Source organism: Rattus norvegicus, chromosome 2 (assembly GCF_036323735.1).
Source record: "Rattus norvegicus strain BN/NHsdMcwi chromosome 2, GRCr8, whole genome shotgun sequence".
Classification (NCBI taxonomy): domain Eukaryota; kingdom Metazoa; phylum Chordata; class Mammalia; order Rodentia; family Muridae; genus Rattus; species Rattus norvegicus.
Window position 1 is genome coordinate 114,217,369 of NC_086020.1, and position 26,945 is coordinate 114,244,313.

General features: G+C 45.0%; 1 long non-coding RNA gene across 12 annotated transcripts; it reads left to right on the forward strand.

Annotated features, from left to right (window-relative positions):
* Nucleotides 1-5,421: 5,421 nt before the first annotated feature.
* LOC102547718 (uncharacterized) lies at nt 5,422-24,999 on the forward strand. Of its 12 annotated transcripts, none has more exons than XR_010064215.1 (6): nt 5,423-6,374; nt 19,457-19,537; nt 19,621-20,709; nt 21,021-21,126; nt 21,368-21,494; nt 21,840-24,999. It is a non-coding gene; the product is annotated as an uncharacterized LOC102547718 (long non-coding RNA). The 12 variants fall into 12 exon arrangements; XR_010064212.1 differs by lacking the exon at nt 5,423-6,374 and having other exon boundaries at nt 19,198-19,537; nt 19,621-19,681; nt 19,970-20,709; XR_010064217.1 differs by lacking the exon at nt 5,423-6,374 and having other exon boundaries at nt 19,198-19,537; nt 19,621-19,681; nt 19,973-20,709.
* The last annotated feature ends 1,946 nt before the right edge of the window (nt 25,000-26,945 follow it).

Below are 26,945 nucleotides of genomic sequence, written 5' to 3' on the forward strand. Positions count from 1 at the left end.
CGCACTGAGGAAAAAGCAGAGAAAGTTCTCGACCTGAAGTCTGATGGAAGAGGCTGCAGCACAGGACCACTCTCAGACAGGCGTCCTGGGCGGGCAAAACAGAAGTACAGAAACACTTACCTGAGGGTAGGGTGGGCTCTACAGCCGTGCTTCTGTCAAGTTGAGTTGCCTCAGTAGCATCTGCTGCACTTCTTCACAGAACCGGACAGTTAAGTAAGAAGAGGGCCTGGAATGGTCATGCTTCCCCCTGCCCTGAATGGATTCTTACCATCTTCCCAGTAGTCAAGCCGCTCTAACCTTTTCTTGGAATAGAAATGTTCTAGATACAAGAATATTTTTCCAAATATTATGAAACTTCTTTCCTAAACAAGTCCATAGAAAAACAAAGAACAATCCAGAGTGGTGGGGCACGTCTTTAATCCCAGTGGATCTTTGAGTTGGAAGCCAGCCTGGTCTACAGAGTGAGCTCCAGGACAGCCAGGAGACCCAGTCTCAAAACATCAAACAAACAAGCAAACAAAAACAAACTTAGATCCTAAGGTTTAACTACTATGTATGCAAATTGATTACCAAAGTGAAACTTTTGGTGTAGTTACAAAGTATTAACTTCGCTTATGTGACATCAGGGGTTTGATTCCCAGTACAGAAAGGAGGGCATAGGGAGAGGAGGAGGAAGGAAGGAAAGATAAAACTTCATTTTCTGCATGTTTTCTCACGTGGATAAAAGGGAATTGCCATCTTCATAGTATTTGATAAGTGGAACATGAATAGAAAATCAAGCAAACTTGGAGGGCTGGACAGACAGCACAGTGGGTAAGAGTAGCTTCCTATACACACACTGACTCTGGTCCCGCAGCGTCTGAAAAGTCACTCAACTCTCTGTATTCAGTGCTGGGGTATGGGGCAGGAGGATCCTGGGGCTTGTTGGCTACTTCCAGGTTCAGTGAGAGACCCTGCCTCAAAAGATTGGAGAGTGATGAAGCAGAACACTGATGTCCTCTTCTGACTCCTGTGTCTGCACACACGTGTGTATACACTACACATAACACACACACACACACACACACACACACACACGTAATTTAGAAAAATATGATGGTAAAAATCTAACTGAGTAGGTATCACAATTAGCATGTTTCCATAGCCTTTGTCCAATGGTCGCTCTTTTAGGACTCATCCTAACAACGTTAGTGGTGAGCAGAAACACTGGTGGACATCCCCCTGACTGCTCACTCCACTCGAGGAAACCAGCCTGGCCACAGTCCCTTGCCGAGTAAAGAATGGGAATTGAGGGGTTAGGGATTTAGCTCAGTGGTAGAGCGCTTGCCTAGGAAGCGCAAGGCCCTGGGTTCGGTCCCCAGCTCCGAAAAAAAGAACCAAAAAAAAAAAAAAAAAAAAGAATGGGAATTGAAAAGATCAGGGAAAGGGACCTGAACCCTAGGCTGGCCAGCAACCAGGGCTTAGTCTGACCCAGAAAGCCTGGCCAAAGGGTTCAGTCAGCCAACTAGACTTGCTCTTTATGACCTAATTACAGGAAATGATCTCCCCCCTCCCCTCTCCTCCCTTCTCCCCCTCCCCCATTCTTACTCTTTTCTCGCCTTTCTTTCCCTATGTGGGTGTACTTTTGAGTCTGTACTCTTGTGGGCACACATGCGAGGGTATGCACATGAAGGTCAGAGGTCAACCTCAAAATCGTTCTTTCTTCAGGAGCTGTCCACCAGCTCTCTCACTGAACCCGGATTACCCAACTAGCCTGGGCTGGCTGCCCAGGGAACCCAAAGGGATCCTACCTGTCTCCAACTCTCCAGTGGCAAGATTACAAGTTCTAACATTTTGATATCCATGCTGGGGTTTGAACTCAGTCTTGTGCTTACCCACTGAGCCATCTCCCTAGCGTGAAGCATACCTTTTATTTTTTTTAAAAAAAATAACTTGTATGTTTATTAATGTCCAAGTAAAATAGTTACTTGTAAATATGTATATCTAATATATGTTTAAAACTTACTGAGGAAGATGCTAACAGCTCTGTTATTTTATCCGCCAACCTTGCATCCATCCCTTACTAGCAATGGTGGGTGCTCAGCTTATGTTTTTGATGGACATTGTGGAAAATATGCGTGGGAAACGTGGTTCTTCTACTCATGAAGTTAATTGCACTGGATTTGTACCCTCGCTCAGCTTGGCCTTTGTAGGAAATGAATGTTGGCTCTGTACTCAAGTCAGAAGCCCAGTTTCCAATGAATAGGCTTCTTTACATAGGTAATATAGGTTTTTAAAGAAACCACATGGGCTCATTAAAACTTAATAAAAATGTGAAATTAATATTCTGAAGATCCCCAGCCGCTTCGTTGATTTTTTTTAAATAAATCTGTCTGTCAAATAAAGCTCTAGATGATGTTTTCCTCATTTGCTTCAGTCACCCTCTCTTGGAGGGACAAAAGACGACGGTCATTCAGTATTCAATATTTAAATCTCCATGTCAAAAATAGAATAAACACTGCATTGCTGTACTTTTAAGAGTGTGGAGAACTTTCTAATAAGTGTTAACATTTACTTAGCTGTAAACAGTGGTCTGCACTGAGAAACAACGCTCCCCACCCCCAGGGCCATGCATGAAATGTACACAGCAGAGATCACACCAGCCAAAGTAAATAGTAAAGAAGTGTCCGGTTCTCAACAGGCCTCTGTGACCTCACCAGCAGTGCCACACCTGCTCAGTGTCCACTGAGACCTTTTTCCTAACATGAAGTCCCTCTGCCATCACCTCTCCAAGTTTGCTGTCTTGCTTCCAGAAAAATGCCAGCCAGAGCGACTGCTACACTCAGTGTCCAGATCGCAAGCTACTAGAAACATGCAGCTGCCACCTATCAGCTGGGTCCATCTCTGGCCTTTCAGGATTGGTGGGTGCCGTGTGTGTGTGTGTGTGTGTGTGTGTGTGTGTGTGTGTGTGTGTGTGTGTGTGTGTGTGTGACTGCTGGAGCCAATGGGGGGCTGAAGTGAAATCAATATCAAATATCTTCCTCAGTCACTTCTCCAAGGTATGTTTGCTTGCTTGCTTGCTTTTCAGACAGAGCCTTACTACCAGAACTTGCTGACAGAACTCTCTCTGTAGACCAGGCTAGCCTCCAATGCATGGAGATCCTTTTGCCTCTGCCTCCTTGTAGGGTAAAAGGTCCAAACCCATTTCCAGGCTCAAAAACGTACTCAAACCCACCAATCCCTAAGCCCCAGTACCCACTAATCCCTGAGCACAAAAAACTCCTCAATCCCTGAGCCCCAAAACCTACCAGTCCCTGGACTTGGCTTAACATCTTACCAATCACCCTGGAAATCTCCACCCTAGAAAACTCCTCTCCTGAGAAACTCATGTATAAGCCCATCTCTGCCCCAGCTCCCAACTAGAGGCAGCCACTCTCTGTGCCTTTAATAATAAATCTCTAGTGTGAGGTTCATTGTGCAGTATGACTTTGTGGTATCCCTCTGCTCAACTGCCAGGAAACCTCTCCCCTCAAAGCTGTGATACTTCAATTGGGGATTCCCCCTCAGAGGTACAACACTCTTATGGGGGCAAACTGTCCCCTTAGAGCTGCGACTCTTACACTCCTGGGGCTTGAGGTGTGTTGCAGCATTTGGATTCCGCCTCACTTTTGAAGCAGAGTTGCTCACTGAATCTGGAGCTCACTGATCAGCTTGATTGATTGGCTAGCAAGTCCAGGAATCCTCCTGTCTCTGTCTCCCTAGTGTTGAGACTGTAGGCACTCACCTTGGTGCCCAGCTTTTTTACAATCTTTCTGGGGACCTGACTTTGAGGGCTTCACACTTTTGTGGCAAGAACTTTACCCACTGAACCATCTCCCCTGCCCTTGCTTTTGAAATCTTATAACACACATTTGTGGAGAAACGCTATTTGATTCATCAAGAATGCCCTGAAGAAAGGCCAGCTGGCCCTCCAGGCACAATTGTTTCCTGGCTGGAGTCTTTTCTCAGAACATCCAAGAGGTTCTTACTTAAAACCGAGAGCAAGAGAATCCGAGTCTTTGTATTCACTGTCTGGTGAGGGGCTTCCCAAGGGACTTCTGCCTATAACTCCATAGTTAGCCCCTTTCTGAGAGCTTGTGGGAATGTTTCCTTTGGTTTTTCAGTTACTTTGTTTCTGTCCTACACCTTCCTCAAAGGGTTGTCACTAAGCATATTTCTACCAAGTTCCACAGCTGTATGGTTCCCTTCTTGGATCGTCTCCCACCAACAGTTAAGTGTTCACTTCACCCAGGGAAGGTTGTATTCCCTACAAATAAAATTTCTGTTGCTCATTGTATCCACAGAGAGTAAAGAGGGAAAGGATGAAGAGGGGGAGGGGTGGGGAGGGAGGGAGGAAGGGAGAGGAAAGTCCAAGGTAGAAGAAAGGACAGCTTGAAATGCTGGTTAATGTATTATTTTGTTGGACCCTCTCACATGTAAATGGAGGACAATGTCCACCTTGTAAAGGCTAAGATGATTTTCCAGGCAGGGGTATCTCTCAAGAATGTCAAAGGAAGTCTTGTGGCATAAGGGTCTCAGAAGCAAACAAACAAAAAGTTTATTACCATTTCCGATCATGATCTCCATATCATGCAATGAGATAATCTGGTCAAAGTCACTTCAGGGTGGGGAATCATAAAGAGACTTGTAACTGGAACCAGAAAGTCTGCAGGCTCGCCGTGGCCTAGTACAACCTTCTGTTCTTTTTTTTTTTTTTTTTTTTTTGGTTCTTTTTTTTTTTTTTTTTTTCCGGAGCTGGGGACCGAACCCAGGGCCTTGCGCTTCCTAGGCAAGCGCTCTACCAGTGAGCTAAATCCCCAACCCCCCTTCTGTTCTTCATTTATGTGTGGTATCTTTGGAACTGAATTCTGTCTGTGTCCCTAAATTTAAACTGTCACAGAGAGAGACTCTGATTGGATTGGAATGTAACTTGCTATGTCAGACCATTGTTATGGTAGAGATTGGTAGACTCTGGGTCACTCTTGCCTAACTCCTTGGGATTAATAGGGTATGGGCATTGAAAATGTGGTAGTGCCCAGCTAAGGACGTGATTCAACCATAGACCATTTGCTTAACTTGTATAGAGCCCTGAATTTGACCCCCAGCTTGGCAAGAAAACATTTTTTTTTTATTATATAGACTGTAGCTGTCTTCAGACACACCAGAAGAGGGCATCAGATCCCATTACAGATGGTTGTGAGCCACCATGTGGTTGCTGGGAATTGAACTCAGGACCTCTGGAAAAGCAGTCAGTGCTCTCAACCACTGAGCCATCTCTCCAGCCCTTGAAACATTTTTTTAAAGGGGTTTCTCTGGAGGAAACAAAGGTGAGGAAGGCACTGGATATGCCCAATTACCATGAAGGAATTAAACATGGGGGAGGGGGATTCCCCAACTTGGGGTTGGGGATTTAGATCAGTGGTAGAGGGCTTGCCTAGCAAGCGCAAGGCCCTGGGTTCGGTCCCCAGCTCTGAAAAAAAGAAAAAAAAAAAGAATTCCCCAACTTTAAATTTGCATGCTACCTTGCAAGGCTATAGTTAGCTCTCCCAGCCTGATCACCTTGAGCATCTTAAGACCCTGTGTTAAAAAGGGGGGGAGAGGTATGTAACTAATATAAGTTATTTATGTAATTCTTCAGGGGCTATGGTATAAAAATTTACCAGAGCAAAAGTTAAATCTTCCCCACAACCAGGCCCTCCACAGGCTTGGCCTGGTTCCTTCACAGGCTACTCTCAATAATGTATTTGGTCTTGATAATGCAAAATTTAATGCAGTCAGCTTCTGTGCAAATCCAACACATAACTAACAATTCCTATCCGGTCAGACAGCAAAAGTCCTAATTTGTTGGTAGTGGTTCCAGGCTGCTTTCTGCTGTTTGGAATGTTTGAAAGAGTCTCATCCTCCTGGTAGATTTGAGAGATTCAGTTTGGGTTGTCAGGCTTGACGGTGAGCAAACACCCTTACCTGCTGAGCCGCCTTGCAGGCCCAGAACCGTCTTAAACGAAACAAAAACCAACCGCTCGTAGGCACGAAGAACTAAGGTTCCAGCCTCTTTCTTCCACTTTTAGTCCTTGCCCTTCGCTCCCATTCGGAAGTCAGGAAGGCCTTCTGTGACCCAGACAATCTAGATAGGCCGCCCTTTGCCTGTGTCTAAGAGATGCCCTTTGGAATCAATCAATGCGGCCGGAGGCCATCCGTCCCGACTGAGAAGCCTGCTCTCCACCAGGAGACATTTCCTGTGTTAGCTGACAACCTTAGTGTACAGATTCTTATCACTAGATCAACATAGCCAGGCTCCCCAAGGGGCGGCTTTTTTCCTGGTAGAGCGTTTCCAACCGGTTCTTACTCTCACATTGGTAAGTGTGCTAATTCTTTTTTATGCCACCTTGACTAGGAACTGGAGCGTTCTAGCAACTGTCAAAGGTGCATGTGTGCAACCGCTGTACTTCAAAAAAATATGGATTTAATTCAAGTATAATTTTATCTCTAAGTAGGGATCGTGAATCCTGCTAGAAGGCATAACCTGGGGCTGTGTTATCTCCAGCCTAGCTGTACCTGACTCTCTCTGTCCTTCTCTTTCCTTCTCTTCCTTTTCCTCTTTGTCTCTGTTCTCTTCCCCCTCATTCTTCCATTAACCCTGAATGCTTTCACATGGAGATTGTTTTTGATTTGCCCTGGCCCCACCAATCCCTGTCACTGGCCCAGGCAGACATGTTCATACCCAGCAATTAGCACAAACCATAATAGCCAACCACTCTGGATCTTCTTGGCTCTGCAGGCCTAAGGCTGAGCCTCTATCTTTGCAGGCCAACAAAGCGAACTCTCTGACAGGTCAGAGGGGCCTGAGGCTCAAGACAGCTTTCTGGTTCCGTTGTGACACTTGGGACCAGAGTGCCAGGTCACACAAGCTTCTCTGTACTCTGGGATATCCAGAGTGCAGGAAGTGTCCATGAACACATGCACAATGCCAGTGCTACCTACAGTGGTTGATAGGGACTCCGTAATATCTTCGTGTTTCTTCTCAGAGTTCAGTGTTTGAGCTGTCTCTTGAAGACTTCCTTACTCGTTCGTGTGGTTTGTGTGTTCGAATCAAACACACACACTACCTACCCACACGTTCCTTAAAGATCTTTATCTATCTACCCACCTTCTTTTCCTTACATTTTCTTTACGGGAAGAGTCACCGTTGTCCTGTAGAAGTCCCTGTATTCTGGGCTGGAGAGACGGCTCAGAGGTTAAGAGCGCTGACTGCTCTTCCAGAGGTCCTGAGTTCAATTCCCAGCAACCACATGGTGGCTCACAACCATCTGTAATGGGATCCGACGCCCTCTTCTGGTGTGTCTGGATTTACAGTGTACTCATACATAATAAATAAATGAATATATCTTAGAAGTCCCTGTGTTCTGAGCCTGGATAGCTCTGTGGGTTGCTCCTTGTGATATCAGGAGCCATTGCATCTGCCTCAGCCGTCAAGTGCTTGCCTAACACCCAAGAACTCTGGGCTCCATCCTCGGCAAGGCCGATACAGGACTTGGTGGTATACACTAATAACCCCAGCAATTGGAACATGGATGCAGTGGGGTCAGAAGCACAAGGTCATCCTTGGGTACATGTTTTTGGTGCCAGCCCGGGATCTCTTACAGTACTGTTTTCAGAAAAGGTTAGAAACTTTGTCAGATTACCTGCCATTTGAAGAGCAAGAAAATTCAACTTGAGTATGTTTACTTCCTCACTGTTACAAAAGACACACAGTGGCTCCTGCCTCCCTCTCTGTTCTGTGCTTCTGAGATTGATCAGTATGCTCAGGCGTGGTCAGGCTGAATCCATTAGAAAATGCCATCGGAGCCAGATGGTGGTGGCACATGCCTTTAATCCCAGGAGGCAAAGGCAGGCCGATCTCTGTGAGTTTGAAGAGAGTCTGGTCTGCAGAACAAGTTCCTGGATAGCCAGGGATACACAGAGAAATCCTATTTAAAAAATATAATAATAATAATAATAATAATAATAACAAGAACAACAACCATCATCATCATCATCATCATCATCATCATTGCCATCATCACCATCTCCCATTGGCTTTTCAGCTGCAGGTTCAATAGCCACTGATGGTCATAACCTGGATTCAACTGATATTTTCCCCAAGTTGGCAACATCATCTGTTCCCACTTCACCAATTAACTAGAACTCGTTTTTTCTTCTTTTTTCTCTTAATCTTTTTCTTTTATTGGATATTTTTATTTACATTTCAAATGTTATCCCCTTCCTTGGTTTCCCTCCAGAAACCGGCTATCTCCCCCTGCTTCTATGAGGCTGCTCTCCCACCTACACATCCACACCTTCCCACCTCCTCCCTCCCCCTGCGCTGACATTCCCCTACACTGGGGCATCGAGCCTTGACAGGACCAAGGGCCTCTCCTCCCATTGATACCCAACAAGGTCATCCTCTGCTACATAGGGGGTTGGAGCCATGGGTCCATTCCTGTGTACTCTTGGGATGGTGGTTGGTTGGTGGTTTAGTCCCTGGGAGCTCTGGGGTGTCTGGTTAGCTGATATTGTTGTTCTTCTTATGGGGTTGCAAACCCCTTCAGCTCCTTCAGTCCTTTCTCTTAACTCTACCTCATTCTCAGTTCAGTGGTTGGCTGCTAGCATCCACCTCTGCATTTGTCAGACTCTGACAGAGCCTCTCAGGAGAGATCCACACAAGGCTCCTGGCAGCATGCACTTCTTGGCATCTGCAATATTGACTGGGTTTGGTGGCTGTATGTATATAGGATGGATCCCCATGTGTGGCAGTCTCTGGATGGCCTTTCCTTCAGTCTCTGCTCCACACTTTGTCTCTATATTTCCTCCTGTGAGTATTTTGTTCCCCCTCCTGAGAAGGACTGAAGCATCCACACTTTGGTCTTCCTTCTTCTTGAGCTTCATGTGGTCTGTGAGTTGTATCTTGGGTATTCAGAGCTTTTGGGCTAATATCCACTTTTTTTTTTTTATTAACTTGAGTATTTCTTACTTACATTTTGAGTGTTATTCCCTTTCCCGGTTTCCGGGCAAACATCTCCCTAATCCCTCCCCCTCCCCTTCTCATCCTCCCCCCATTGCCGCCCTCCCCCCAACAATCTAGTTCACTGGGGGTTCAGTCTTAGCAGGACCCAGGGCTTCCCCTTCCACTGGTGCTCTTACTAGGATATTCATTTCTACCTATGAGGTCAGAGTCCAGGGTCAGTCCATGTATAGTCTTTAGGTAGTGGCTTAGTCCCTGGAAGCTCTGGTTGCTTGGCATTGTTGTACTTTTGGGGTCTCGAGCCCCTTCAAGCTCTTCCAGTTCTTTCTCTGATTCCTTCAACAGGGGTCCTATTCTCAGTTCAGTGGTTTGCTGCTGGCATTCGCCTCTGTATTTGCTGTATTCTGGCTGTGTCTCTCAGGAGCGATCTACATCCGGCTCCTGTCGGTCTGCACTTCTTTGCTTCATCCATCTTGTCTAATTGGATGGCTGTATATGTATGGGCCACATGTGGGGCAGGCTCTGAATGGGTGTTCCTTCTGTGTCGGTTTTAATCTTTTCCTCTCTATTCCCTGCCAAGGGTATTCTTGTTCCCCTTTTAAAGAAGGAGTGAAGCATTCACATTTGATCATCCATCTTGAGTTTCATTTGTTCTAGGCATCTAGGGTAATTCAAGCATTTGGGCAAATAGTCACTTATCAATGAGTGCATACCATGTATGTCTTTCTGTGATTGGGTTAGCTCACTCAGGATGATATTTTCCAGTTCCAAACATTTGCCTACGAATTTCATAAAGTCATTGTTTTTGATAGCTGAGTAATATTCCATTGTGTAGATGTACCACATTTTCTGTATCCATTCCTCTGTTGAAGGGCATCTGGGTTCTTTCCAGCTTCTGGCTATTATAATAATATCCACTTTTTAGTGAGCGCAAACTATATGTATTCTTTTGTGATTGGATTACCTCACTTAGGATGATATTTTCTAGTTCCATCCATTTGCCTATGAATTTCATAAAGTCGTTGTTTTTGATAGCTGAGTAATATTCCATTGTGTAGATGTACCACATTTTCTGTATCCATTCCTCTGTTGAAGGACATCTGGGTTGTTTCCAGTTTCTGCCTATTATAAATAAGGCTGCTATGAACATAGTGGAGCATGTGTCTTTGGTATATGTTGGAGCACATTTGAGTATATGCCCAGGAATGGTATCGCTCAGTCCTCAGGTAGAACTATTTTCAATTTTCTCAGGAACTGCTGAATTGATTTCAAAGTGTTTTATCAGCTTGCAATCCCACCAGCAATGGAGGGGTGTTCCTCTTTCTCCACATCCTTGCCAGCATCTGCTGTTACCTCAGTTTTTGATCTTAGCTATTCTGACTGGTGTGAGGTAGACTCTCAGGGTTGTTTTGATTTGCATTTTCTGTTGACCAAGGATGTTGAACATTTCTTTAGGTGCTTCTCAACCATTTGATATTCCTCAGCTGTGAATTCTATGATTAACTCTGTACCCCATTTTTAATAGGGTTATTTGATTCTCTGGAGTCTAACTTCCTGAGTTCTTTGGATATGTTGGATATTAGTCCTTTATTGGGTATAGGATTGGTAAAGATCTTTTCCCAATTTCTTGGTTGCCGTTTTGTCTTATTGACAGTGTCCTTTGCCTTACAGAAGCTATGCAATTTTATGAGGTCCCATTTGTCGATTCTTGATCTTAGAGCATAAGCCATTGGTGTTCTGTTCAGGAAAATTTCCCCTATGCCCATGTGTTCAAGGTTCTTCCCCACTTTCGCTTCTATTAGTTTCAGTGTATCTGGTTTTATGTGGAGGTCCTTGATCCACTTGGACTTAACCTTTTTACAAGGCAATAAGAATGGATTGATTTGCATTCTTCTACATGCTGACTGCCAGTTGAACCAGCACTATTTGTTGAAAATGCTGCCTTTTTTCCATTGGATAGTTTTAGTTCCTTTGTCAAAGATTAAGTGACAATTCTGGTGTGGGTTCATTTCTGGGTCTTCAATTCTTTTCCACTGATCTACCAGCCTGTCTCTGTACCAATACCATACAGTTTTTATCACTATTGCTCTGTAATATGGTTTGAGGTCAGGGATGGTGATTCCCCCAAAAGTTCTTTCATTGTTGAGAATAGTTTTTGCTATCCTGGCTTTTTGTTGTTGTTATTGTTGTTGTTGTTGTTGTTGTTGTTGTTGTTGTTGTTGTTGTTACTCCAAATAAATTTGCTAATTGCTCTTTCTAATTCTGTGAAGAGTTGAGTTGGAATTATAATGAAGATTGCATTGAGTCTGTAGATTGCTTTTGGCAAGATGGTCATTTTTACTATATTAATCCTGTCAATCCATGAGCATGGGAGATCTTTCCATCCGAAATCTTCTTGAATTTCTTTCTTCAGAGACTTGAAGTTCTTGTCATATAGTTCTTTCACTTGCTTGGTTAGAGTCACACTGAGGTATTTTATATTATCTGGGACTATTTTGAAGGGTGTCGTTTCCCTAATTTCTTTCTCAGCCTGTTTATCCTTTGAGTAGAGGAAGGCTACTGATTTCTTTGAGTTAATTTTATATCCAGCCACTTTGCTGAAGTTGTTTATCAGGTTTTGGAGTTCTTTGGTGGAATTTTTGGGCTCTCTTAAATATACTATCATATCATCTACAAATAGTGATATTTTGACTTCTTCCTTTTCAATTGGTAACCCTTTGACCTCCATTTGTTGTTTAATTGCTCTGGCTAGGATTTCAAGTACTATATTGAATAAGTGGGGAGAGAGTGGGCAGCCTTGTCTAGTCCCTGATTTTAGTGGGATTGCTTCAAATTTCTCTCCATTTAGTTTGATGTTGGCTATTGATTTGCTATATATTGTTTTTACTATGTTTAGGTATGGGCCTATAATTCCTGATATTTCCAAGACTTTTACCATGAAGGGGTGTTTTCTTTGAGTTTGTTTACATAGTAAATTATGTTGATGGATTTCTGTACATTGAACTATCCCGGCATCCTTAGGATGAAGCCTACTTGATCATGATGGATGATCGTTCTTGGATTTGGTTTGCGAGAATTTTATTAAGTACTTTTACATTGATATTCATAAGGTGAATTGGTCTGAAGTTCTCTTTGTTGGGTTTTTGTGTGGTTTAGGTATAAGCATAATTGTGGCTACATAGAAGGAATTGGGTAGTGTTCCTTCGTTGCTCTAAAATTATATATAAGCTTTCTTTTTACCCCGCACTAGATCCAGCACTGCAGTGCCCCAAGATATCTGGTAGATATCTTCATCTCAGTCATCAAAGCATCTCACAAACTCTGCTCAATCCCATATCACACTGCTGATGGCTTCTCTCTGAGCCTGGCAGCAATATCTCTACCCGTCCAGTTCCCAAGGCAGGCTGCCACCATGCCAGAAACACATCCAAATTCCGTGGCGGCCCAGTGTCTCCAGCCACCACAGATTCTCTTAAACTTGAATCGCAACATGAAAGAACACACAACACAATCACCTCTGATCCAATTGATAAGATGTAATTGCCCACCTAAACATACAAAGCCCTGTACACATCCATCCCTTAAGAACATTCATAACAACCTGTAAATGTGCAGAGAGGAATCTTAACATCAGCCTCCATGTTCTCTTGCCTGCTTCTTCTGCCTCCTCTAGTCTCCTCCTCTCTCTAAAACTTTTCTCCCACCCTTCCTTCCTTCTTGTCCAATGACAGGCCTCGTTCTATCTTGTACCTGCCTTACCTGTAGGACATCCTACACTCCTTCTGTTTATATTTTGTGGAATAGTTTGGACAGTATTGGTATTAGGTCTTCTATGAAGGTCTGATAGAATTCTGCACTGAACCCATCTGGTCCTGGACTTTTTTTTGGGGGGGAGGGGACTTCTAAAGACTGATTCTATAGGGGTTATGGGGGAGTTTAGATGGTTTATCTGATCCTGATTTAACTTTGGTACCTGATATCTGTCTAGAAAATTATTCATTTCCTCCAGATTTTCCAATTTTGTTGAATATAGGCTTTTGTAGGATTTTTTTTATTTTCCTCAGTTTCTGTTGTTATGTTTCCCTTTTCATTTCTTTCTTTTTTTTTTTTTTTTTTGGTTCTTTTTTTCAGAGCTGGGGACCGAACCCAGGGCCTTGCGCTTCCTAGGTAAGCGCTCTACCACTGAGCTAAATCCCCAGCCCCTCCCTTTTCATTTCTTATTTTGTTAATTTGGATACTGTCTCTGTGCCCTCTAGTTAGTCTGGCTAAGGGTTTATCTATCTTTTTGATTTTCTCAAAGAACCAGCTCCTGGTTTTGTTGATTCTTTGTATAGTGCTTTTTGCTTCTATTTGGTTGATTTCAGACCTAAGTTTGATTATTTCCTGCCTTCTACTCCTCTTGGGTGTATTTGCTTCTTTTTGTTCTAGAGCTTTTAGGTGTGCTGTCAAGCTACTAATGTATGCTCTCTCCAGTTTCTTTCTGCAGGCACTCAGAGCTATGAGTTTTCCTCTTAGTACAGCTTTCATCATGTCCCATAAGTTTGGGTACGTTGTGCCTTCATTTTCATTAAATTCTAAAGTCTTTAGTTTCTCTATTTCTTCCTTGATTAGGTTATTATTGAGTAGAGCATTGTTCAACTTCCATGTGTATGTGGACTTTCTGTCATTTTTATTGTTATTAAATACCAGCCTTAGTCCACAGTGATCTGATAGGATGCATGGAATTAATGCAATCTTCTTGTATCAGTTGCTGCTTGTTTTGTAACTGACTATATGGTCAATTTTGGAGAAGGTACCGTGAGGTGCTGAGAAGAAGGTATATCCTTTTGTTTTAGAATGAAATGTTCTATAGATATCTGTTAAATCCATTTGGTTCATAACTTCTGTTAGTTTCACTGTGTCTCTGTTTAGTTTCTGTTTCCATGATCTGCCCTTTGATGAGCAGAAATGGTGGTCTTACATGTGCTCTCAGGTGTGTCAGCACTCCTGGGGGAGCAGCTCTCTCCCAGTGGATTCTGGGTACAGAGAGCTGTGGCACAGGGTCAGCTGGAGGTGCAGATGGTAACCGGAAGGATCTAGAATTCATTTTTTTTCAAAGTATGCTTCCTTATCATCTACTGGTTGCCATAAAATATAATTGTTCCTATTTCAGGAGAGGAAGAAAGTTTGGCTTTTCCCCTTTGTTTATTGGTTTCCAAAGTCTCCGAGGATGACCAAAGCACTTTTTAATTTTTTGTTGTTGTTGATATGGGTTTTCTTTGCTTGTTTTTTTTTTTTTTTTTTTTTTTCCAGAGCTGGGGACCAAACCCAGGGCCTTGCGCTTGCTAGGCAAGCGCTCTACCACTGAGCTAAATCCCCAACCCCTCTTTGCTTGTTTTGAGCTTTTTTGTGTGTGTTTTTTGTTTTTGTGTCTGTCTGTGTGTGCCTGTGTGTGTCTGTGGTGTGTGTCTATGGTGTGTATTTGTGTGTGTCTGTGGTGTGTGTCTATGGTGTGTATTTGTGTGTGTCTGTGGTGTGTGTCTATGGTGTGTATTTGTGTGTGTCTGTGGTGTGTGTTTATGGTGTGTATCTGTGTGTGACTATGGTGTGTGTCTGTAGTGTGTGTCTATGGTGTGTGTATCTGTAGTGTGTATGTAACAATTAAGCAGGAATGTTTGCCCTTCTATCATGTGGATTCTGGGGACCATGCCAGTGATCCCAGCTGCTTGGGAGGGTGTGCCAGTCTGTCTGGTTTATATAATGAGACCCGGTCCACAGAGGGAAAGGGAGCTGGTGAGAGAGGGATGGAAGATGAGGAAGGGTGGGAGAGATGGAAGGAAAAAGGGAGGAAGAAACATGAAAGAAAGGAAGCAGGAAGGAAGTCCTGTCACCCGGGGGACCCAGCTTTTCTCCTCAGGCTCTGGTCACTTTTTCCTCAGCCCCTCCCCATCTTACCTTCATCCATGGAGATCCAGGTCCCCATCTACCTGGAGAGACTCAGAACAAACCTATCTCTGAAATTTCAGAGACCCAGAACTCACATCATTTTACTACAAGAAAGTGAGGGAAAGCAAACGGTACTGTGGGCTTACCCTTGCCCTTGTCCCACATGGCCACTTCTTGATCCTCTGCAGGGCTGTGTTTACAGAGGTGAGAGTGGCTTCCCTGTGCAGTCCTTGCTCATTGCCACAGCCAAGTGCCACGGAGGGAACTCTAGGGACTCCAGTCCTCTCATCCGGTTACTTCTGTAAAGTTTGGCTTCTGCTGTACCTGACTGATCTATATGCTGTCACACTTAATTTTTTTTAAGTTTATTTATTTATTGAGGAGCATGCCACACACACAAATGGTAGTCAGATGACAACTTGTGAGAGTCGGTTCTCTCCTTTCAGTCTGAGGGTGTCTGACATGGAACTCAGGTCATCGGCCTGGAGCTTGGTGCTTAACCTGCTGGGCAACCTACAAGTCTCTTACAGTCGTTACTAAGTTGTAAGTGCTTCTCCAGGTACAATCACTGAATCACAGAAACAGAGTGTGACAAACAGGGTGTTGGCCTCCTCCAGAGTCATTTCTAAGGGAGCAGTCTCCAAGGTGGTCTGTATACACCCCAGGGGTACACATGAAGATTCTGGAGAGGGTAGGGAGAGAGGAGGCCTAGTTGTGTATTTTCTTTCATTCTTGTTCTTGATTCCAGGTTTTCTGATTACGTAAGATATATTTCCAAACATAAAATCATGTAGCAGTGAGTGTGTTTTCAGACTTTTTGAAGATCAGAGATATTTGAGGGCAGTACGTGTCAACAAACACATGGGCTATCACCTGAGCTGCATGTGCATGTAACTTTAAACCTTCCATAGGCACACGTGCACAGCACTGTGCATGCTAAGCAAGCCCTTTACCGAGTGAGCTGCAACTCCATCCGAAAGTTGCAAAATGTAAATTACATGGAGAGTAGTGTGTTTAAATCCTTTTCATTTGTTACTTTTGTTTTGATGAGGGTGCGTTTGCTTGCGCGTACCCTGAGGTTGGCAGGTAATCTCAGATGACATCCCTTTGAAGAGATCCACCTTGGGCTTTGAGATAGGATCCCTGTTTGTCCAGAGCCTATTAGGCTAAACTGGCTGGCTAGCCCCAGGGATCTGCCTGCCTCTGTCTCCCCAGAGCCGGGTTTACAGGTGACAATGCCCTGGGGATTGGACTGGGTTCTTGTGCTTGCATGGTAGCACTTTACTAAGGAAACTATCCCCCATCATCCTATTTTATTTCCTTTTAACGACAGGGCTTTGATTCTTCGTGAAAACCAGCATCAGACAAACGTGGCCAGTACTTTATTTCTTTGCTACCAAAAAAACCCTAAAAGTTGATGAACATGAAGTGTGAAAATATGAACATTGTACCTTAAACTGGTGTTTATTGGGTAGCTAATGGCTAAGTGCAGAATCTTCTGAGCGACGTCTGTTGCCTCGTTTAGAAGCTACAGGACTCAGTTTACTGACCACCGTGTGTCAGCAGCACTCTATTAAGAACACTTCTAAAGAAAGGTCCAAGGAAGTCTGTGCAGTCAGAACCGGGGAGGTCACTTTGTCCTCATCTATGCCCTGGCCTCCTAGAAGAACAATCAATCAATCAATCAATTGATTGATAAAGATTATCCTTGGACTTCTTTTTTTTTGGGGGTTCTTTTTTTCGGAGCTGGGGACCGAACCCAGGGCCTTGCGCTTCCTAGGCAAGCGCTCTACCACTGAGCTAAATCCCCAACCCCTATCCTTGGACTTCTTACCTTCTCTTAAGTCTCACCTGTGCCTTGTCTGGTTTCCCAGCACGGCACTTTCCTACTTGGTCTTCTCTGCATGATGAAGTCCATCTGTAGTCGATTAATTAAACCCTGTATTGATTTTACATCCTCTGGGACTCCTTGAAGCCTCTAATACGAGTTAGTAGAACATTTCCCCCTTGCAAATGTGATACCTGGAATCATTCCGGTCCTCTGAGTTATCTCCATGCAGGCGACAGCACCCACCCACACAAACACACACCGTGACATAAAATAGAAAGTTAGGACTTTCCCCAAAGACCTCAGCGCAAGAAGAGAGAACGGCGCCTTAGGCCACGCTGCCTTAACCACGCACCGTTTGCGCGCCCTGGCTGTCTTGCTTGTAGAGTTTCATTTTTGCAACTTGCTAAGTAACTCGAAGAAGAATCGTTGCTCTTAATTACTTAGTGTTTATAAAGGCACCACGCAGAACTCTGTGCAGTGTCCGGCTAAGTGCGGACACTGTCTCTGTTCTTTATCTAGTTGCATCAGTACGTCACAAATCCTGAAATATCAGAGTTGGAGGAAAACTTTCGTGTCCCCCCTACTGGGCTAGACTGCTGACACACATGTTCTTGAGGATGAAGAGTACCGCTTTCTAACCCGGAAGAGTGGTTTTCTAACCAGATGAGGCAGGAAGTGAAAACGGTGCATCCCTTGGGAGGGTGTTATGTTTAAGGCTGGTCCTTACCCTTCCCAAAACACAGCAAACGGAATCTAGCTGATCTTCCTGTTGTGGTTTGTGTTTCTGCATGATGGATGGGTAGTGGGGTACAGCATAGCGACATTTCCGATGTGTCTGAGAAGGGGGAAAAGAGGTTCATTTTAAATTATAGTATGTTCAATTACATGTTGAATAATGCTTCACCAAGAAACATTTTAAATCCCAGTTTCATTTGCTTCTGCTAGCATGCTCACCAAGATTGGATTTATTAAATTTTCCAATGTGTAAAGAATTGTGTTATGCATCCTTAATAAGGGGTCTGATTTCAGTAGACTGTCTTTACAAATGTATGTGTTAAGCCTGGCTTTTTAAGAAGCCTTTTTATCCTTCCTTATTCTCCTATTTTCTAATAAAATTTCTAAACTAGGTTGACATTTAAAAAAAATAAGAAAACTGATTGAAATGAAGCAGAAAACACTCAGATTTTTTTTTTTTTTGGTTCTTTTTTTCGGAGCTGGGGACCGAACCCAGGGCCTTGCGCTTCCTAGGTAAGCGCTCTACCACTGAGCTAAATCCCCAGCCCCACTCAGATTTTTTTATTATTATTATTTTACTTACCAACGAAGATCTATGAAAAATGTGAATTTGGTATATATTTATTTTTTCAACAAATAAAAATGTTAAATTTAAGCCCAAAAACCACTTGATATTTCTTGTCAATATCACAAAATGGCCCTTATCTGCAAAAAAAAAAAAAAAAAAAAAAAAAAGGAAAAAGAAAAAAGAAAAAAAAAGTACGGTGATGTGGTGTTACTTTGACCCATCCATATCTTGTTCTAAGACTGATAGCAAATTGTACTTCATCTTTTTTAACTACTTTTCAATGTAAGGAAATTCTCGTTTTATTTTGATAATCAAGATTCCTGTCCCAGCAGGATCCTCAGTCGATGTAGATTTACATAATTCATCTTCGGTTGCTTTTCTATAATGAGCGCAGCTGTCTCCAGGGAGCCACAGCCTTGTGGGCAGGTAGCTATGGGTACAGCATGCAAGCTCGACTCAAACATTTCCTTTTAAACCATTCTATTGGTTTTTCCTCTCATTTCAAATGGCTCAGGTTCTCTGAAGAGGAATTTTTTTTCTTTCCTAACAGGTTTCTCCTTACCAACTTAGGGTTTCTTCTCCAGGTCCTGTTTTCCAGGTGACATGAGGAATTTCTTTGACGGATCAAGGTTTAGGACGTATTTATGACGTGTCTCCTTAAAGCTTCCGTGTTTTAAGCGAGACAGGTTCTCGTTGTATGTGAGAGTTCAGAGCCTAAGGATCTGACCAAGTGCGCATGCTTGCCTAAGGTGTCCGAGGCTCTGGGTTCCAGCCCAGGACCAAATAAACAGGGTGTGGTAACGTGTACCTATAATCCCAGCACTTTGAACGTGGAGGCAGGAAGATCTAAAGTCCAAGGTCATCTTCAGCTAAGACTCAAGGAATTTATGGCCAACCTGGGCTACTCGAGACCTCATCTCAGAATATCAACAACAACAAAGAAGTGTAGTGATAATGCTATTAAAAAGCCCTGAACTGGGGTTGGGGATTTAGCTCAGTGGTAGAGCACTTGCCTAGCAAGCGCAAGGCCCTGGGTTCCTTCCTCAGCTCCCGGGGGGGGGGGGGGGGGTAGGTTGGGGGGTGAGGGGGGTGGGGGGCAGGGGACGGGGTGGGGTGGGGGGCAGGGGACGGGGGGGTGTGGCAACCAACCAAAAACCCTGAACAGAGCAACAAGGGCTGGGGTGGAGCTCAGTTACTGAGAACTTGCCTAGCACATAGAAGGTTCTGGGTTCCATACCCAGCCCAAAGGATCTTCATAATAGGACAGTAAATATCTCGCTTTCTCTTTTTCTTCTATACCTAGTACATAAGTCTGGTATTATATTTAAAAGAAAAGAAAAAACAAGGCAGGCTTGATGGTGCAACCCTTTGATCCCAGCACACAGGAGGCAGAGGCAGAAAGATACCTGCAAATTCAAGAACAGCCTGGTTTACACACCAAGATCCAGGACAGCCAGAGGTACATAGTGAGACCCTATTTCAAAATAAATGAATAAATTAAATGAAAGAAAAACAAAATGTTTTTGTACTCTTAATACACAGTTAATACAGTACTCAACACAGATGTGTCTCCTCTGGGCACCAACGCGTGTGGTCCTTGCCAGTAAGTAGCCAGCCCGTGGGCATCGATAAGTCCTGGCCAGTATGTAGCCAGCCCTTGCTTCACGCCCCTCCTTGCCCCCTTACCCTTTATTCCGTCCCCAGTTCACACAGGATAAGGGCTCAGTCTAATAAGTTTGTTCCCACTTCAGACACCAGTAGCAAACTCCAGGTTGTGGACCAGGCTTCTGATAGACCGGCTACAAACTGGGTGTTCCCACTGGTTGACTAGGATCAGTGATATGTTATCATTAAGAACTCAGGCTGACACTTGTGCTTCCTCCTGTATCAGCAGGGACATTATCGGTGCCAGGGATGTGGCTCCGTTGGCAGAATGCGTGTTTAGCGCACACAAAAGCTTTTGTCTCATCCGCAGCTCTGCAGAACACCAGGCATAGAGGTACAGTAACCTCAGTAACCCCTGACGTAGAGGCAGGGGGATATGAAGTTTGAGTTTTTTTTATGGCTACATATGAGTTTGAGGCAAGTCTGGAATATCTGAAACCATGTGTCAACTCGATACATAGAAAAATAAATACGTAGGAAAGAATGGGCATTGCAAGGAGTACAGGTAAACAGCCGTGAGAGCATGGGAAGGCGGGCGGTCTGGGGCATATGGCTGATGACCCTCCTAGGCACCTTCACATGCTCAGCTCCTCAGATGGTCTTTGAGCCATTGGATTTTCTTGGAGGCTCCATTACTTAAGCAGGATTGATTTACTCTGGGCCACTGGCGATCAACTGAAGGGCAAGCTGAAGGCCCAGCCCCTGGACATGCTGCAGGAGTCCGAGCCAGGACAGATGTGATGGCTTGAATGCTTGGCCCAGAGAGTGGCACTATTTGGAGGTGTGGCCTTGTTGGAGCAGGTGTGATACTGTGGCTTTAAGACCCTCCTCCTAGCTGTCTGCCAGTCAGTATTCTGCTAGCAGCCTTCAGGTGAAGACGTGGAACTCTCAGCTCCGCCTGCAACGTGCCTGTCTGGATGCTGCCATGTTCCTGCCTTGAGGATAACGGACTGAACCTCTGAACCTGTAAGCCAGCCCCAATTAAATGCTGTCCTTTATAAGACTTGCTGTGGTCATGGTGTCTGTTCACAGCAGTAAAACCCTAAGACAATGGATCATAGAAGGGTTGTTCAAAATGAACAGAAACTGGTTCCTCATATTTCCCAAGGTCCAGACTTCCAAGATCCAAGGTGGCCTAGGCAGGGGTGGGGTGTGTGTGTGTGTGGGGGTGTTCTTGTTTAATGGTTACAGGGCTTACCGGATGGGGAGAGCTGGAGTTTGCATCCCCAGATTCTGAAAGAATCCCAGGTGCCAAGGAGACCTGCTTGTAATTCTAGCTTCAGAAGGCAGAGATGAAAGATCCCACAAGCAAGGTGGCCAGCAAGACTAAGCCGTATCTCGAAGCTCTGGGTTTGATTGAGAGGCCCTGCCTCAAAGAATAAGGTAAGAGAATGTGATAGTTTGCATATGCTTGGCTCAGGGAGTGGCACTATTGGAAGGTATGGTCTGGTTGGAGTAGGTGTGTCACTGTGGGGGGTGGGCTTTAAGACCCTCATGGGGGGAGGGAGTGGGGGTGAGGTATGAAATGTGGAACTCTGGGGGGAGGGGAAGGTGGACTGGGAGGGGAATAAAATCTGGAGTGTAAAAGTAAATAAATTAAAAAAAAAAAAGACCCTCACCCTAGCTGCCAGGAAGCCAGTATTCTGCTAGCAGCCTTCAGATGAAGATGTAGAACTCTCGGCTCTCAACCATGCCTACCTGGATGCTGCCATACCCCCACCTTGATGATAATGGACTGAACCCCTGAACCTGTAAGCCAGCCCCAAGACTTGCCGTGGTCATGGTGTCTGTTCACAGCAGTACAACCTTAACAAAGAGTAAAGAATAAAACTGATTCCTGACACCAAGCTCAGGTCTCCATTTGCATGCACACATATGTCACCATTCACTTGCGTGCTACACACAAGCAACAAGCATGCATGCACGTATACACACACACACACACACACACACACACACACACACACACACACACACGACAAAAGGCTTAGGGAATGTTACTCAATGGCAGAGAGCTTCCCCAGTTTATACAGGCCCTGTGTTCATTCCTTAGCATCCTAAAAGTTAAAACTAATCAAAGTCAAATCAAACCCCAGACAGGAAGAAGAAGGTCAGATGGTGGTAAGAGAAATGGGAGACATTCTACGGATGCTCTAAAGAGACAGTCCTGAGTATGGAAAGAACAACCGTTCAGACTGAGCGCTGCGGTCAAAGGACAGATATGTGAGCCAAGAGTCAAGGAGGCCAGTGGAGGCTGAAGAGGACACCTGGAAATGGTTGGTGGATCCTGAGTAGCAGGAGGAGACTTCAGTCCAGGATGTAGTGCTGTGCTCACTGGGGCAGGCAAGGGAGGAGCTGCAGAAGGAAGCCAAACTGGGGTAAGGCAGAGAATAACAAGCAAGAGGGAGTCTGGTCTCTCCTTCCACTCCTTAGATCCAGGATCAACTAAAGGTGGTAGGAGTGAGTGGTAGCAACCTTTTACTTGATAAGCCAGTCATCTTGCTGTGCCCTTGTTTCTCTTGTCACTGGAAGACTCAGAAGATCGTTGACCATGTAGCTGGTGTTAGATACGGCAGTGGGCTCCATTCTCCTGTTTCTGTGCCCCTGGCAGCTGTCCAGTACACTCTTCAGTACCTGTGTATCTTCCTGCGGCTTATGAGGAAATAAAGAAAACAGGACAACGGGAAGGGACAAACAGAAGTAACTTCTGCCAAGTCAAAATGCTTCTCTTGGTTTTTGGTTTGTTTTGGCTTTTCCAAACAGAATTTCTCTGTGTAGCCCTGAACTCACTCTGTAGACCAAGCTGGCCTCAAACTCAGAGATCTGTCTGCCTTTGCCTCCTCAGTGCTGGGGTTAAAGGTGTGTGTCACCACTGCCTGGCATATTTCTCCCTGTGTAAAAGGAGGCAGCAAGAATCATGCAAGTGTGGATTTAAATTGTAAATACAGCCATGGCTCGAGCTAGCACAAGACACACGTCCCAGTGATGCAAGGTGGTTTTAAAGAAATTTATGGGGTGACCAAAATTTCTTTTAAAAATCACAAATAAAACTAGGGCAATCCCATGATTCCTCCCTCCTTTTCAAGCTGACAGTTTACCCTACCTGCCCTGGAAGCAGAGCTGTGCGTTGTGGGAGATTAGACATGTTTGTAATGCCAGAACTTCAGGAGACTGAGACAGTACAATCACAAGCTCAGGGCTGGACAGGGTGCTAGGCTAGACCCTGAGAAGAAAGAAGAGGTGGGTAGGGAGAGAACAGAAAGTGTAGGCCATGGGTGGGGGCGTTCAGTGTGGAGGGGGTGGGTTCTGAACTGGATGCTGAGACTCTTTAATACAGCTCCTCATGTTGTGACTCCCAATCATAAAATTAGCTTCATCGCTACTTCATAACTGCAATTGCTTGCTACTGTAATGTAAGCATTGGTGATTTTTTGATGGCCTTCGGTGACCCTGGTGAAAGGGTCATTCCCCAAAGGGGGAACTGCTGGTCTAGGCTATCTTAGACAGCATCCCTGTGAGAACCGTAAGTCCTGGGTTAACACTCTGCCATTTGCTTTGCTTCTAGAAACAAAAGATCCTGAACCAATGTGCAGAGCTTCCTTTCCAATGCCACCCCAGCCCTGGAGTAGAGACCAGGCAAATACTCTTCTGGCTCTGTGAACACTGGCCTGGAAGAACGACAGCCCCGCCCCCCCCCCCCATGGCAATGTCTTTAGTGGGCTGTTGGCAGAGACCAAGGCTCTGCTTTTGAGACTAACCGTTGGAGGAAACGGGTGCCTGCTGGGTCAACATCTCCTCTCTGAGCAGAAATGAAGTCTGGGGTCTGAGACCAAGAGCAGGAGGCCTGGTTTACTTCCAGAAGTCGTCTCAAGAAGTCACAGGAGGGTGGAGGCCAGAGAGATGGTTCAGTGGTTAAGAGCACTGGCTGTGGGCTGGGGATTTAGCTCAGTGGTAGAGCGCTTACCTAGGAAGCGCAAGGCCCTGGGTTCGGTCCCCAGCTCCGAAAAAAAGAACAAAAAAAAAAAAAAAAAAAAAAAAAAAGAGCACTGGCTGCCATTCTAAAGGACCTGGGTTCAATCCTAGCACCCATATGGAAGCCCAACCCTTGTCTGTAACCTCAGTCCCTAGGATGGTCCGACGCCCTCTATAGGGACTGCACAGAAAGCCAGGCACCAGGCAGGCTAAGTACCCAAACACATAAAGTAAAACAAGAATTTAAAAATTAAAAAAAAATATATATATATATTTCAAAAGAAGCCACACAGGCGGGAGGGAGGAGGATTTATGTGCAACTTCCAAGAGCCGGTATTCCCGAGATGTTCTACCCACATCGGGTTCAGTCTGAGTGGCCTTGCAGACTTCTAAGAACTGCACCCACTGCTGACGGAGGAAACACCTGCCGCTGCGGGGTTTCAAGTGCACTGATCTGGTTAATATACCACAGGCAATCTCGATCCTGAAATAGCTCTGCTCCAATATTCATATTATAAAAGAAAACAGAAACTAATCGTCCCTAACATGTCACAGCACAAGGCAAAACAGGAAGCTACCAAGAAGTGAGAATCAGGCTGCCCTTCAGCCAGGGGCTCCTTCCCCTTGGTTTCCCCTTTACCTGGGTCACCTCGGCTTGGCTGGTGATGCATTTGCCTCAGTGCTGCGGAATGCCACAGAAACCCACAATGACTCACTTTCCGGGCAGAGGCAGGTCTAGCCTAGGTCAGCACTTAGTGTGTGGGTGAAGGAAGGCCTTCTCTTTGTGCAGCGTTTCCCCAAGCATTATCAAATTATCCAAACCGTCTGGGTGGTCCGTCAAGGCTGCAGCTTCCGCAAGTTCAGCCCAGCTGGAGCAGTGAAGGCTTTCTGTGCTGAGCTCTGTTCCTGGCAGAAGCACAAGACGTGGGCTCTCTTCCCATGATGTATTTGGTGGGAATATGACACAGGAGGCTCAAACGACTTCAAGATCAGGTGTGGGACAAGACAGGCAGATCTGAGGCCATGCAGCTCCAAAAGAAGGACTGAGGTTGGAGCAACCCACAGGAATAGGCATCAGGAGTAAATGGGCTGGAGAGACGGCTCAGTGGTTAAGAGCACTGGCTGCTCTTCCAGAGGTCCCGAGTTCAAATCGCCACAACCACATGGTGACTCACAACCATCTGTAATGGGATCTGATGCCCTCTTCTGGTGTGTCTGAAGACAGCTACAGTGTACTTATAGATAACAAATAAATAAAACTTAAAAAATGAAAGAGTAAACAGGGCAAGAGTTTAAGACTGTGGTCCGATTGTGTGTTGCACTCTTGAAGAGGAAGACAAAATGGTCCATAGCGAACCTGATGTTCTTTTGAGAGCTACTGGGCATAGCTAGAGCCACATTGACCCCTGAGTCAGTTACAGCTTTCTGCTTCTCCATGTGTACAAGGAGAATAACAGGACATGTCAATGCCTGAGATGCTACAGCGCCCAGCGAAGACTCAGTAGTCCTGCGGCGAGGGATACTTGTCAGCATCTTTAAGGCTAAATGAAAAGTGTGTAAACTGTGTAAGAAGTCATTCAGCACCGCAAATTCTCTCAGAGGGTGACTAGGATCTGGCCTGCTTAGGACTTGGATGGAAAGACGTTATTCAGAATGGAATGAAATGCAAGGCACAGTGTTGTAATGACGAGGGCAAAGTAATTCTACAGAAAGCAAACCTAATAGGGGTAGAGATTTCTTCCTGAGGAGCATTTCAAATGGCACTTTGATTTAAAATATTCATTTTTAATATATCTCAGCATCCTGGTCATTAGTGTAGCTCCCAGGGCTCATAGCTGGGTAAGACTGTTGATGCTTCCCAACCCCATTAACCTACAAAACACCTTCCATTACTGTGAGAGCTAGCCACAGGGAGGAAGCTTCCCAGTCAGTACCAACTCCATGTCGTCATGTCCTGTGACCAAAGTGTAATGTCTTCAGCAATAGGGTCTCACCTTTACTGTTGAGTTCTGGTGGGCAACCAATACCAGTTGTAAGAGCTGGGGGAGAGGGGTCTCTAGGACACTGTTAAACAACAACTCAAAGAGCTATGGCCATCCCTGGCATTGAGTTTTTCATTCGGCAGCCGTGATTTCTGGGAGGAGCAATATCCCGTGTAGGGTAATTCAGCTTCCCTTCTGTAACTACGTCCTTAGTCGTCCCTCCCACCCTTCTGCCCACCCCTCACCACTCCTATGTGAATCCCCGTGTGGAGTCTTCAGATTGGTGTCTTTAACTTGGAGTAGTTTAGAATGCAGGGTCCTGGAAAGAGGTACTGGTGGGGAGGGAGAGGAACGATCACGGGGGTGGGGGACTAGTAACAGAACACAGGTGATATGACAGGGGTAACAGGATAATGGGGAGGGGGGTTTAGGTGGAAGTGGGATAAAAATTCTCCTTATTTTTTTTTAAAGATTTATTTATTTATTATATGTAAGCACACTGTAGCTGTCTTCAGACACACCAGAAGAGGGCATCGGATCTCTTTACAGATGGTTGTGAGCCACCATGTGGTTGCTGGGAATTGAACTCATGACCTCTGGAAGAGCAGTCGGGGGCTCTTAACCACTGAGCCATCTCTCCAGCCCAAAATTCTCCTTATTATTCTTGGTTGCAGAGGGCCATCTTCTCTGTGCCTGGTTCACACTGGTTTTGAACAGTTGTTTAGAATGCTTACAGACAGCTAACACATGCGGGGTCCAGGTCAGCAGTCATCATCTATTGTAACATTTCTACTTGGGTGGCCCCGACGTGAGGCATGATATCCTTTGGGAAAGTCTTGCCTGTTTAGCATCTCTGAAAATCAAATATAAGCAAAAATTCCAGGCCTTGATAATAAAATACACGTGCTACCCTCTATTTTTAAAGGACAAAACCCTTTTATACTTTCAAGGATCCTCTGTAAGGGAACACGTGGTTCGTAGTTTTTCACTGACTCCTCACAGTGTGTGTCCGCAGCACAACAAACCTAAAGCTTTGTGACGAGAAACCCTTGAGAGAGGAGGAGTGCTGCTGTGTGCAGCGACTTGCAGCTCCTTTTGCAATCAGCCATTCTGGCCAACGAAGTAAGTTACCGCTTTAAGAGAAGCCGCAGAAATAATCAACAGGGTTAGGAAGAAAAGTATCATTTCTTGGCAGCTGCTTTAAGCCGTTCGCCTCCAGCCTCCACATCAGCATCTCACACTTAACAA